Source organism: Triticum urartu, chromosome 2A (assembly GCF_056163025.1).
Source record: "Triticum urartu cultivar PI428250 chromosome 2A, HENAU_Tu73, whole genome shotgun sequence".
In the NCBI taxonomy this organism is placed as follows: domain Eukaryota; kingdom Viridiplantae; phylum Streptophyta; class Magnoliopsida; order Poales; family Poaceae; genus Triticum; species Triticum urartu.
Genome location: NC_141874.1, coordinates 525,987,305 through 525,999,543, shown reverse-complemented (window position 1 = coordinate 525,999,543; position 12,239 = coordinate 525,987,305). Strand labels below are relative to the sequence as shown.

Here is a 12,239-nt window from a genome sequence, read left to right as displayed (position 1 = left end):
CGGTAAGGCAAAAAGAAGAATAAGCTCCCTAGACTCCTATCATGTTATGCGACCGCCATCCGAACCGGTTGAATATAACCCGTGCTACCATCTCCCACTGGTTGCACCTAGTAACCAAAGACTCCCTGGAGTCCATAGGAGTGAGTAAGGACCATGTACGGATCCATGCGGTAGCTCTGAAGATAACCTGCAAGAAAGTTAAATTGTGTTGTTTGTTAAAAATCAAATCATTTTGACAATTCCATATAGCCCATAAAAGCGCACATATTCCAATCCGAATATGAGCCGCAGTAGTATATTCAACCCTAGTTAACCATGTTCCAAACAACGATTCAATATCAACTGGAGGCTTAATGTTGAAAGCTATATGGATGGTTCTCCAAAGCAATTTGGCAAGTGGGCATTCAAGAAATAAGTGTTGTATTGTTTCGTCATGATCACAAAAACAACACCGTGAACTACCTACCCATCGCCTTTTTATCAAATTGTCCTTGCACTACTAGGGAAAAGCCTAGCAGCAACGCAGGTTTTAGGCCTATCAGTAGCGCGGGATGATGCGCTACTGATAAGGCACTACAGCTAACGTGTAGTAGTGGCGCCTGTCGTCCCACGCTACTGCTATACATGGATAGCAGCAGCGCGCTTTGGTGAAGAGCGCTGCTGATATTATATGCAGTGCTTTTTACAGGGAAGCGCTACTGGTAAGGCGACGCTACTGCTAACTTTGTTCCCCTCGCTACTACTAGTTTTATTAGTTTTTTTCCTGCATATTTGTTTTGTATTTGAATAGGCTTTATACAATAATCTTTAGCATATCATACACATACAAATGTAATCATAGCATATACATACAACTAGTCTCATCAAATCATGTCATCATCATAATCATCATCCAACACAAAGTGGTCTCTCGTTATCATCTCGAAAATAGCGATACAAGTCTCGATTACTTGCAACTACATTGTCATCCATCTAAACAATGATATACGCGAGAAGAGCCATCACTTTGAGTGAGAGCGAAACTATGCAGTACATGAGTTCGTATCCCTCTCTCGCATTAGCGTGAACCTAAACTAACTACTGCCCATTGCTCGGAAACCGGAAACCGGTACACCTGGGCCTGACACTCCGGCCACTCGTCGTATATATACTCCCGGCGTAGCACTTCTTCGACATCGATGATCTATGCACCTGCATCGTCACATTAGTTGATGATATGCAACATATATAGTTGAGCAACAGAAAGAGACATACATGGCAAAAATAGAAGCAACATATCATAAGCATAAATAACAAAGTTGATCGTACCCAAAATGCCCTAACTAGAGTGATCGTCGCTAGTCGAGGAGGACGGTTTAATTACATCACAAATAAAGTTTCGTCATCCATAACTCAAAGTTTCGTCATACAGAAAGTATGGACTAAACGGACACATTGTCATATATCGACAATCACTCCAACATGTCGTGCCATCCATCCAAGTCAAGGAGATAGTCCCCGAGCCTAGCGAAAGGCTTCAGGTCAAGACGCTGAGAGGCTACCCGTGTTCGGACATCTTCCCGCGACATTTGTCCTTCTTCGTAGAACATCCCTGTTTTTCCGATGACCTCCTTCATGATGATTTGGGAAAGTTCGCGCTGGATGTGATAGAAATCAGCTCGAAGTCGACGATCCTCGATATCTCCCATGTTCTTTGCCCATTGCAGAATATGAGCATCGCCGGATGTAGGTGACATGCGAAGGTTCTGGTGATCCCGTCTGTACTCCAGCATGTGGTGTAGGACAAAGAATCCATCATTAAGAGAATCACTCGGTTGCTGGATGCAGCAGAAGTCGGTCTTATGGCCGAAGGCGAGCCTGCCGCCCCTTCTCTTCTTGTCCTGGACCTCTCCACCCCGTGCTTCGTAGTAAAACATAGCACTGTCGAGAACATCCTTGATGTGGGTGTAATCCTTTTTGTTAATGTTCTTCGACGAGTCCAAGTAAAGAGCATGAGAGTATGGGGGGTAGCGGATGATGAGGACGGCGCGCCTGCCGCTGCGCAAAATAAGTACACCTCAATTAGCCTCCACCGTGCAAATGAATAATTGAAATCAAAGGAAGGATATCCGCGCGGATGACTTACAGGGGATGATAAGGCACGAGAATCGCCTCCTTGTCCTTATTGGCGAGCATGAAATTGACTATGCACTCCCTCGCGTATTCACGGTGCTTTGCGCAGACTCCCAAGAAGTCCTCGTGCATGAAGTACGGGTCAGCGACACAGATATGAGGTATCTGCTCAACCCCGATGATGTAGTTCATGTGCAAGGCATATAGGCGGACAAACGTAAAATCCAGCTTCTTCACATGAAACATGTTGAATATGTAAACGAATCGAAGGAAGAACTTATCCGCGGGGAAGAAGTCGACGTATGACAATTGCGCGGAACGTTAACCACATAGAGTGGGTATCCTAGATCTTTCGAGGCGATGAGGCATTTCTCTATCCGCAGCACATCGTCATGAAGTCTCCTTAGATCACCGAAACTGGTCCCTAGCGCTGCTGCAGGTAGGATTGGTTGACTGGGGATATGCAATTTATCCGCACTGGGAATATCTACACGATCTTGAACCCGAGGCTGCTGAGGCGGCTGGATCATAGAATCGGCTTTCTTGACTTTCCTCGATCTCTTCCTAGGCTTCTTTGCTGGAAGGTCGTCTATAATACGTTGAGCCTCCGGAGGCGGCAATTCAGGCACCGACTCATGACGCTCAAACCCTGAGTAGGCGCCAGTAGAGACATACTGTTGAGTGCCATCGTCATCCTCATCCTCATCCATGGCGATGTCATCAACGACTAATGGAGCCTCTTCCTTACCCCGTCTGCTATCACCCAACCCGACACCCGACGCTAATTGGGTAGGTGGGGTGTTGATGTTCATACCTTGCTGAGGCTGCGTGCTCATGGGTGTGCTCCCGGCCGCCTCCAGACGAAGCAGACTCTTTGGCCACAACAGGACCCACCCATTGCAACAATCACCAAGCCGCCACGGGGTCTCGTCGTCATCCCCCTAGTACCAGAGGAGGCAAATTCTCGTGGCCCGGTTTGACACTGGCCACGGAAACCTCGAAGACGTTCGGGGGGATCGGCCGGCTGTGGAACAATGGCTCCTTCGGCTTCATTATCGTCGCCTTCCCCACGTCCTTCTTCTAGTCGTGGATGGTGTACAATATGGTGCACGGGGTTTCGTCGGCCTGTAAAGAAAAGTCTGCGACATGAGACATCCGAAAGGCAACGAAAACGCGAGATTATACATTTATTGAAGGGGGACGGTGTGATAGATACCATGAGGGCGTCGAGCTCAGCCAAAGACGAAGCACCGCCGAGCATGTCCGGTGCGGGAGCAGGTGCAGGAGCAGGTGCAGCTGAAGGTGCTGGTGCAACGCTAGTCGAGCTGCTCCCCAAGAAGTCAGCAAGGGGAAAGTCCGCTGCATTTTTCTCTGGATTTTGCCTGGTCCAATTGAAAACGGTCGGAACCAAGGAAGTAGACATATCTACAACCATCTGTTTTGCGGCAGCTACCGTTGTTGCGACTGTTTGAGTTGATTTCTTCTCAACCGCAATCTCAACCTTCTTGTCGATGTTTTCTTCGGTTAACCTCTATCTTTCCTTTCTCTCCTCCGTGGTCTCACTGTAGTACTTCTTCCACGTGGCGCCGTCTCCGACACCGTGCACGCGTCCATACGACGGTCGAGTATCCACCGGGAGTCGTTTCAATATGTTCAACACCCGGTTAAATGGAGTGTCCCACTTGGGCCTCGCGAACGCCGCAGACGGCGAGTCGCTTTCGGCCGCAATCCTGTGCTGCTCTCTCTGCAAAAGGCACAAGAATTGTTTACAAATTTGCATGACTAACGTGTAGTCGAATTGATCAGAAACTAAAATTACCAGAAGTCTCATGAACTCCGTCGTGAGCGCGTTCGTCTCGAAAACCTTCTTAACTGGGTCCCAATGGTGCCGGGCCCTGAGGACGTCACGCTCCTGCGGGACGGTGAACTCCGCCAAGGGGTCTGGGATGCCCAGACTCGCGGCTTCCGCTCCTCCCTGGCCCATATGGACCTCTTCCTGCCGTAACCACGGCTTCCGAGGTGGTGGCACCCAATGTTCCTCTGTTGAAGCCCCTTCATGTACTTCGACTTTTTTGGCATCTTCGGCCTCGCAAGCCGCCTTGAATATTTCAAATTGCTCTGCCGTGATTGTCGGATTATCCTTTACAATCTCGGAGTAGGGTTCCTTTTTGTCGATCTTTGCTTCCACCCGTGTTTTCCAGGCGGCCAACGCGTCGCTAAACTTGGACATGGCGTGTTTGTTTATCTTCTTCATTGTCGGGTCCTTATCTAGATCTTTATAATCCTTTTCATTCCGGCCCGGGAACAAGAATATCTGGTGCAGCTTCTTTAGGAGGGAGGGCCTCATATTATCTATCTTCTGTAGTTTCTCATCGTTGATGGTGGCGGTTGTCCGTACGATGCAGCCTATTTGATTGTCGTAGCATGCGCGCGCTTCCTCGGGCGCGGTTGGCTCAAAATTGTTGTCGTCCACCGACATGACCACCAGTCTAGTAGTCCTGAGTTTGTTAGGAAGCTGTTGCCTCTTTGCTTTCAGTTCTACACCGGCTCCGCTCCCCGAGGCAGCGCCGGCCTCAGTCTTAGCGCCGGTCTCGATGTTGGTCTGAGTCTCAGCGCCGGTTTGAGTCTCAGCGCCGGTTTGAGTCTCAGCGCCAGTCTCAGTCTCAGCACCGGTCTGCGTGTCGGTCTCAGTCCCCGATGCGACCGGTGGGCCCAGCAACAACATCGGTTGATCGTCGGCAAGGCTCAAAAATTCGTCTGCCGCCAGGTAGACATCGTCGCAATAACCAGAACCCTGTCCTTCATCGTTGCTAGCCATGTTTCATACAATTAGATCTAGTCAATTAATTCTAGGCCTAATAAAATGAATAATGACATAAAAAAGGCCTATGTTTTGCAGGAACGTTGACTCTTTCCCGGTGCGGCAAATCCCGGGCACTCGATATGTCCTAGTTTGTAGCACAAGTCATGCCGAAATTCACGGAAAATTTCGGCATGACCTTTGCTAAAAAGTGGACAAATCGAGAACCTGAAATTTGCCGGAACGGAAATGAATCAACATTCTAGAAAAACATAGGTCACTCAGCTTCATTCCCTGGAAACAACAAAAGCCACTTGGGCACAATCAAAACATGGGCAAACACAATTGAGGAATTTGCATATATCCTGACCACTTCAAATTTGCATGTCCTAGCGTTTGACACTTCAAGAAAATCTACATAAATCTCATGCTCTCTCAAACTCAATTCAAAAACCAAATATAGATTATATTTAGTTAACTACTGAACTAAACTTTACTCTAAACTAAACCCTACTGCCCTAATTAACATCTAGTTAAACAAACTCAATTCAAAAACTAAACCCTACTGAACTAATTAACATCTACATTATCTACTACTTAACATCGTCTATTATTACCCTAACTAAAAAACATCAACATTATCTACTACTTAACATTAACATCTATTAACTAAAAAGGATGGGTGGGGGGGGGGCTTACAGAGAGGGGAGAGACGGTGGCGGGGAGGTGCTCGGCGACGGAGGTAGGGGCGGCGAGGGCGGGCTCGGGATCGGGACGCGGCGGTCCTGGCGGGCTCGGGGGCGGTGAGGTCGAGGGTGGCGGCGGTGAGGTCGAGGGAGGCGACAGTGAGGTCAAAGGCGGCCCGAGAGGCGGCGGCGGTGAGGCTCGGTGGCCTTGGGCGGCGGCCGTGAGGATGAGCGCGGCGTCGACGCCGGCAGGAGATGGCGGCGAAGTGGGGGAGATGGCGGCAAAGTGGGGCAAGGGATCGATTTGGGGGAGAAGTGGTGGCCGGGGGGAAACCGTTTTTGGTTAAGTCAAAAGTAACGGTAGCACGTTACAGGAAACGCGTTATAGCTAAGTTAGCTATAGCGCGTTTCAGAGAATACGCTACTGCTACGTGTTCATCATTTTTTTCCCTTTTTCATTTATTTTTCTCTACATTTTATATTTTTCCTTTCTCCTTTTTCTATTTCTTTCATTTTCATTTACTTCTCTATTCGTTTTTTATTTTATTTTATTTTCGTTAGCAGTAGCGATTTACGCATAAACGCGCTGCTATAAGTTTATTAGCTGTAGCGTGGTTTTTGGAAGATCGCTACTACTATGTGTAGCCCATCGGCTAAGTGATTGGAATTTTAGTAGTAGCGAGTTTTCGGTGAGACGCGCTACTGATATATGTCCATCTACAGCGCGCTTATTTTGCACGTGATACTGCTGTCTAGCAGTAGCGTGCTCTTTTAACAAGCGCTACTGCTAAAGTTCTGTGTATAACATTTTTCCTAGTAGTGTTGGTGAGGATGACTTGCTTACGGACAAACCACATAAAAATTTTAATACGCAAAGGGACCTTAATCTTCCAAATATGCAACAATCTTGAGATTGGGCCGTAATGATTAACAGATGAGATGTTTAATTATTCTCGGGAGCTACTGCCGTATTAAAGGTACCTTTATGAGTATTAGCTTCAAGCGTTGATCTCGGAGGATAACTTAGTCATGGGAGTTTTGTAAATTTATAGCCATTGTGAACAAATTCATGCGACTGCATATTTCTCCTCCCTGTTATTGATTCTGCCCAAATTGAATCACAAGGTTTACCTCTAAGCTTCATCCGTAACATGGGAATCAAATTGTTAATGTCAAATTCCTTCTAAGTTTTTGTTAAATTTCTGTCTTGCAAACAAGTTATTAATTAATTGTGTGGCATGGTTCATTATTATTCTACTCATTCAAACAAAGATAACATGAGCTTAACGTAATACTTCATTCAGCTGGGCCCCACCCCATGATCTAACCAAAACTAACTAGAGTGGAATTTTTATTTGTGCTATGAGAAACAGAGATCAATATTGAATCTCCATATCTGCTTTTATATCTATTCTAATTTATCATTTTACATGCAGTGGTTACGTGGACACCCCCGGTTCCTCTCAAATTCACTTTATGTTCACCCGCAAAAAAAAAAAAATTCACTTTATGTTGGCGGTGAATCATATTGTGGTATGATCATACCCACTCTTGCCCTAGAAATCCACATATCAAGTAAGACTCTTTATACTTATCTATAGATGATGAACTGCTGCTATGGAGCACATTTATGTTTTCAATCTTAAAAAGTTAAGACATAAAATCTAAAGCTAGTCATACTATAATGGGGCAATAAATTTAGTCATACAAGGACTTGTCTTACTTTAGTTAAGTGTTTTGCTAGCTTTATACCAAACAATATCTAGTAAATCTAAACCAGCAATTTGGTATTACCCCAAATGTTGTAGAAATGAGTTGCACAATTGACAGACATTTGTAGGCTTACTGACAACACTATTCAATATTTCAGGTTTGACTTCTTCTTAGGGAGTTTTGAGTCTTTTGCTGGACCAAAATTGTACAGATAATATGATTTTGCCGCACATAATACACATCATTATTTTCTTATAAATCTATTGAGGTTGCCCATCATATTCTATTGTTCGAGTACCATATAATTTCCACTTTATTTTAATATTTTTAGAACTTTGCGGTCAAATTAGTTTAGTTGTTCAAAACAAATTTAATGATGATTACTTATTGTACATGTGCATCACTGTTCACTAACACACACACATATTTGTTTACCACTTTCAGATAAAGAATCTGGCGAAGAACCGCTTCTTAACCTCAAGGTTTGTTGAAGTCCGTTTATATTTAGTAAAATAAGCTTTCATTATGAGTCTGGTTAATACCATGGACTAGTCCATGCATCATTTGGTTCTTGTGTTTACTCTTGTTCTGTACAATATACATTGGTGTGTCACTGAGCCATTGCTTTCCGTTTTCCCTTGTGATCCTAGGATCATGAAGGTATTTCTTTACATTTATTCCTTTGTTTGGGAACAGTCTTTGGCTGCTGACACCTAAACAATTGACCCCTGCTTGAATAGTCTATCTAAACCTTCTAGACTCACTCGAAGGATGAACTGGAATGTGGGTCCTTGCTGATTTCTGACTAGTCAAACTTGCGAACGGCTGCAAGCACCATTTGTAAGGGGTTCCATACGCGACTGGAAAAGTTATGGAAAGAGAAAAATAATAATTCCTTGGTTTTTTTAAGAAAAACAGGAAAATACATAATACTCTTCTTGGAATCTCTAGAATTTCAACACACGTACAGTTAGCGAGGAGCCTATGTAATTTAATACAAAATTGAATTATGAGGTCACTGCAGTAAACAATTTTTTATAGTAGTGTTCTTCTGATGAATATTTTGTATTATCTGGGTTAGGTGGAAGAACCTTTTGAGTCTGGTTAGCAATTGAGACCTGTTAAAGGCTAAAATAGATGACTTGTATCATAGCGCGAACTTGGGCAAATTGGTCAACCCAACTTAGTGTCTCTACCCAGAATCAAACCAAATGCAACTAGGACCAATGCTAGCCTAGCCTGAATCCAGACTACAACAAAATATGCTTAGGCATAATGTTCATCTAATTTATTTTTGCATCACTTAACAAGAATATTACAGGGGTACTTTGCCGGGAATCCAGTGACTGACGGCAGGTTTGACACCGCTGGTAAAGTCCAATTTTTTCATGGCATGGGATTGCTATCGGACGAACTTTACGAGGTGATCCACCATCTCACAAAAAATACTAACAGTAGCAGCAGTAGAAATTACAGTGGTAGTACAGTACTAAAGCAGAGGACCGTATATACAGTTGAAGTTTTCATGAGTTGTATCGCACTCAGAATGCAAAGAAATTTTATCCACAGTTTGCCAAGGAGAACTGCGGAGGAAATTACAGTGATCCACCCAATGCGTTATGTGCCGAGTCCATCCAAGCTATTGACGATGTAAGTTTCCCCAAAGTAACTATTAGTTATAATACGACCGTTTAAACTGGGAATTGCACAGTTCTCAACTGGAGGCATCCATATTTGAAGCTCCCTGAAGCAAAAATCATCTTAAATTGAATTTATAATCATTTTACACACGCACATATATTATCTTTTCCTGTCAATCAGCAAAGGCAGAAGATAAAACATCTTTCATTCAAGCTGCCATGTTTGGAACACGAGAAGTTTTGGTTACTAATTTCTAGTAACAATGGACATATAGTGCACAAAAGATAGCAACTTGTCCCACATCCTGGAGCCCAAATGCGAGGCGATATGGAGCCCCAGGATTCAGCAAGCAACTGCACGAAATGGAACAAGTGAGCTCACGGTGCGGTACCCCGCTGGTGATGATCCCCTGTTTCCCTTCAAGTGTAGAGTTGAGTGCCGACAAAAACCTGTGCATCCAATTCCTATAAACTGCATTAACATCCCATAGTTTTACACTGTATCCACTCTTGCTCACAGAACTAATGTTGGTTAATTTCGTCGCAGAGCGATGCCCAACAGCTATCTTATATCTGGGCAAATCATGAGGGAGTAAGGGAGAGTCTTGGCGTTCGCAAGGTACTAGTTCTACTGCACTACTCTACAGCTGTACTGAATCCTTTTTGGGGTCTAGTTGTGCATGAACGTTGTCACACAACAGGGAACAACGGGGGAATGGAAAAGATGTGATCGCGACCTACCGTACACTAGAGATGTCACTAGTACAGTAGAGATTCATTCGAGGCTACGGAGAGAAGGATATCCAGCGCTGATATACAGGTAACCAGCCCACAGAACAAAATTAATCTAAAACTGTTCTAAGAGATCACAGTGGGTCTGTATTGCAATATGTCCGGAAAATCTGATTCTGATGTAATTGATGTTGCAGCGGCGACCATGATAGCAAGTTTCCCTTCGTTGGCACGCAAGCATGGATAAGATCTCTTAACCTGTCTAACACAGATGACTGGAGACCATGGTATGTTGATGGCCAAGTTGCAGGGTAAGTTGTCCTATGACCTGTGAAAGTTCTTTCTTTAGGGGTCTATTCCACAGTATTAACATATTTTCTCCAACACATGGGAAAAAACGATATTTGTATGTTCAGAAAATTCCTGAACATATCTTTCGAAGTGTTACGACAATATTTTGGAGCTTAAACATCTTTGCCTATGACAACATTCAGTACAACTACATAACCATTTTTTATCTGATTGAAGTCTTCAACTAATTTTAGAGCAAAATGTCTTCACCTAATCAACATTGGCAGGTTAGCGTTGCCTAAGGGCCTGTTTTGATCTCCTCCAACTTCACAAAACTTCACAAATCCAGCTTCCCTAGCCAGCTTCACGCTTCATCTGGCGATTCCTGGAGCGTTCTGCGTCGTGTGCAGCTTCTCCCATCGCTGCAGCCCAGCTGGGAGGTTGTGGGCCTATTTGGCGCTAGTGGGCCGGCTGGAGGCAGCCCAGTATGGGCTAGTCATCGAGGGAAGCCGCCCCTGTACCGATTCGATGGAGAGCGAGAGGAGCGTTATGTTTCGAGCGAGCGTACCGGTTCGCTGGCTTGGACTTGGCGGTGGCACTTCGGTTGTAATACTGGCCAACTCCAACTTTTCCCATCGGTGGAGCTGGGCCGACGCTGCTCCAGGATTTTGCACTGCCATCGGACAAAACTTCGAGAAGCCAGCTTCTCGTAGCAAAATTGTTCGGGACAAATTCATATGTGAAGTTTGTGAAGTGTGGAGCTGGAGGACTTCAGAACAGGCCCTAAGTCTTACACTGCTAAAAATAAATTTGATTTTTCCAGATTCACAAGAAGTTACTCGACTGACCTAACATATGCAACTGTGAAGGTAAGTGCTTCAGACACTTAATATTTTCTTTTCCATAGCATAACTAAACCAGGATAAACCCTACTGCCCTAGTCAGTGGATGTATTTCAATATCATAAGCATATATCTGTGGATTACCATGTAGGGTGCTGGGCATACTGCTCCAGAGTACAAGCCTAAGAAGTGCCTCGAGATGTTCGCAAGATGGCTTTCGGGTGACCCTCTGTGAATGGCGACCTTCGTTTGGATGAGCGTGTGTCAGTACGTGTTTGTCGCATCTAGAAAATAAATAAGGTTCCTAGGTAGAACCAACATTGTTTTGCTTGCTTGGATGTACACTCCTTGCACATTTTGGTCATGTTAAGTTGTGCAGCTTTAAAAAAAATCTGTGTGAGAAATAAGTCATAAACAGTATTACTTCGCTGGGTAAATCAAGTTAAATGTACAGTATTTATATTTTGTTTTCATCTTTTTTTTACTCGAATACGCATGAGAGTGTGTATCTTTCATTAAAGAAGAAAGGGGGAGAGAACCCCAAGTCCACCATTACATTATTATTTACATGCCGAACACGTCTGGCACACCTATGCTAGCAACCTATGAGGACTACTCATTTCCAGCCCACATCGCCTCCTCCACGGAACCCTCTTTCATCACCCTTAAGTAGACCCGCCTTCACCCATAACCTACCCTCGTCTCGTATATGTTGGATGATCCGGGTTATTGACGGATACGCCCCATCGAACACAATGGTGTTCCGGTGCTTCCATAGCATCCACATGCCGAGTAGGCATTTAGCACGCAAAGACTTGTGGTGGTGGCACGCGCTACCGTCCTTCCTGGCACACCACTCACCCAGGATTTCATCTTGCCGTGGTTCCAATTCCATCCTCCCAGTGATTGTTCCTAGCCAGTGCCAAACTTGTTTTGCGAACACATAGTTCATTAGTAAGTGTTGCATAGTCTCGTCCTGCTGGTTACACAACAGACATGAGTCCTGGTGGGGTAGTCCACGTCCAGCAAGCCTGTCAGACGTCCAGCATCGATTTTTGAGCGCTACCAAGCAAAAAAGTGGCATCGAAGGGGTGCCTTGCACTACCAAGTGAATGAGGCCGTCGGGGATATCTCAAGTCCCATGAACCTGGCCGCATACGCCAAACGGGCCGAGAAGTTTCCATTCTCTTCCCAGGCCCACGTGACTGAATCCTCCACTCCATCAGTTAGTTGCCAAGTTGTGATCAGCGGCCACAATCGTAGGAACTGTCCCAGAGTGTCCTGAGTAAGGTCTGGGCCAATGTCTCATGCCCAATTTATCATACGTAAGTGCGTCTGCGACCAACCTGCTTCTCTTGACTCTCCTCGGGATCCTTTCATAAACATCCGGTGCTATCTCAGAAATCCATAGTCCGTTGATCCA

At 45.0% G+C, this 12,239-nt stretch overlaps 1 pseudogene; it reads left to right on the top strand.

The window, feature by feature from the left end:
* The window catches only part of LOC125537196 (serine carboxypeptidase-like 7), a 32,997-nt pseudogene extending 21,946 nt beyond the window's left edge, over positions 1–11,051 (top strand).
* Positions 11,052–12,239: the final 1,188 nt, after the last annotated feature.